The sequence below is a fragment of the Pseudophryne corroboree genome, unplaced genomic scaffold (assembly GCF_028390025.1).
Source record: "Pseudophryne corroboree isolate aPseCor3 unplaced genomic scaffold, aPseCor3.hap2 scaffold_780, whole genome shotgun sequence".
Taxonomy (NCBI): Eukaryota; Metazoa; Chordata; class Amphibia; order Anura; family Myobatrachidae; genus Pseudophryne; species Pseudophryne corroboree.
The window spans coordinates 71895-74189 of NW_026970359.1; the positions used below are offsets into that span (position 1 = coordinate 71895).

Consider the following 2295-nt stretch of genomic DNA (forward strand, 5'->3'; position numbering starts at 1 on the left):
TAAAAAATCCACTTAATTTTCTTTACCCTATTATTAAAAGGGTAATTGACAAAAACAAACTACATTGTCACCAGAAGATCAATACAAAATGTACAAGTGATATATTAAAATCATCTTTCCAGCTTGAATTTCAATGATGCATTGGGGCAACGATTTTGTGAGAAACATTTTCACCCTTAAATAAAGATTTTCTTAATTCCTTACCTGTGTGCTAATTAGATATCACCTTGTTTTCACATTAAACAGACTTCCACATGAGAAAGCAGCAAGGATACAGTGGCGTTAATGTTTCCTGGTGTCAACCTGTATTATTTCAGTAGACATTGAAATGAGGATGCATCTTGCTGCCTTTCCAATGAAGCAAGTTTAATTTAGTAATAGGTGAAAAACCATCCCTACAAAGGTGTTAATCAGAGACTTGGCTTTGTGGACACTTTTCAAAGAACAAATTTGTTAGCATAAAAATAAAGCCAGAAAATGAAGAGCTGTTTAATCACTCAATTGGATTTTTTTTGCCAGCATATTTCTTTTTCTCTGCAACCCACTGCTAAATTGTGCTTCCTAGCTGTTTTTATAAAATCACTGAATCAAATCTAACTCTGATTACATCAGAGAAGGCCAGGTACCCTACACCATAACAGGGGGTTTGAAATTTTGACTTGTCTACTTAAAGATCACCAAAATCTGATAACAAGGTCAATTACATCCCTGGTTGGGATTAAACCACCAACCTTTTGGTTAGTAGCCAGACACACTAACCGATTGCGCCACAGAGACACTTTGCAAAAAGTACATACTGACAAAGTCTAATAAGCATACATCTAGAACGTTTCCTAGAAAAACTTTAAAAAGTCAATAATCTGGAGAGTTTTTGTAAGATGTTTCTTCCATCAACCAATGAAGAAACACATTGGTACTTTCCCATGATGAGTGAGTGCTTCAGGATCTCTTGCACTTACATGTGCAGCAGAGTACTGCAATGGAAGCATGCTGGGCCCATTACCCAGAGGTAGGCAGATTGAAACTATCCTCTGCTATATGCATTTTTTTTGTTAATTAAAGTAATCAAAACTGGGATTGATATTTTTGCTCTTTTATTTTTACTTAAAGTACAATAACTTTTACCATTTTAATTTGTTTTAATAGTATATTGACAGTATAGTTTTCTTTAAAAAATCCACTTAATTTTCTTTACCCTATTATTAAAAGGGTAATTGACAAAAACAAACTACATTGTCACCAGAAGAGCAATACAAAATGTACAAGTGATCTTTCCAGCTTGAATTTCAATGATGCATTGGGGCAACGATTTTGTGAGAAACATCTTCACCCTTAAATAAAGATTTTCTTAATTCCTTACCTGTGTGCTAATTAGATATCACCTTGTTTTCACATTAAACAGACTTCTACATGAGAAAGCAGCAAGGATGCAGTGGCGTTAATGTTTCCAGGTGTCAACCTGTATTATTTCAGTAGACATTGAAATGAGGATGCATCTTGCTGCCTTTCCAATGAAGCAAGTTTAATTTAGTTATAGGTGAAAAACCATCCCTACAAAGGTGTTAATCAGAGACTTGGCTTTGTGGACACTTTTTAGAGAACAAATTTGTTAGCATAAAAATAAAGGCAGAAAATGAAGAGCTGTTTAATCACTCAATTGGATTTTTCTGCCAGCATATTTTTTTTCTCTGCAACCCATTGCTAAATTGTGCTTCCTAGCTGTTTTTTATAAAATCACTGAATCAAATCTAACTCTGATTACATCAGAGAAGGCCAGGTACCCTACACCATAAGAGGGGGTTTGAAATTTTGACTTGTCTACTTAAATATCACCAAAACCTGATCACAAGGTCAATTATGTCCCTGGGTGGGATTGAACCACCAACCTTTTGGTTAGTAGCCAGACACACTAACCGATTGCGCCACAGAGACAATTTGCAAAAAGTACGTACTGACAAAGGCTAATAAGCATTCATCTAAAACGTTTCCTAGAAAAACTTTAAAAAGTCAATAATCTGGAGAGTTTTTGTAAGATGTTTCTTCCATCAACCAACGAAGAAACACATTGGTACTTTCCCATGATGAGTGAGTGCTTCAGGATCTATTGCACTTACATGTGCAGCAGAGTACAGCAATGGAAGCATGCTGGGCACATAACCCAGAGGTAGGCAGATTGAAACTATCCTCTGCTATATGCATTTTTTTTTGTTAATTAAAGTAATCCAAAACGAGGCACGAGGCACTGCTTTATTAAATAACACCTCAAACTATCATACCCAGGATTCAAACCTATAA

At 35.4% G+C, this 2295-nt stretch overlaps 1 non-coding gene across 1 annotated transcript; it reads right to left on the reverse strand.

The window, feature by feature from the left end:
• Positions 1-1858: 1858 nt before the first annotated feature.
• TRNAS-ACU (transfer RNA serine (anticodon ACU)) lies at positions 1859-1932 on the reverse strand. Its single transcript has one exon. It is a non-coding gene; the product is annotated as a tRNA-Ser (tRNA).
• Positions 1933-2295: the final 363 nt, after the last annotated feature.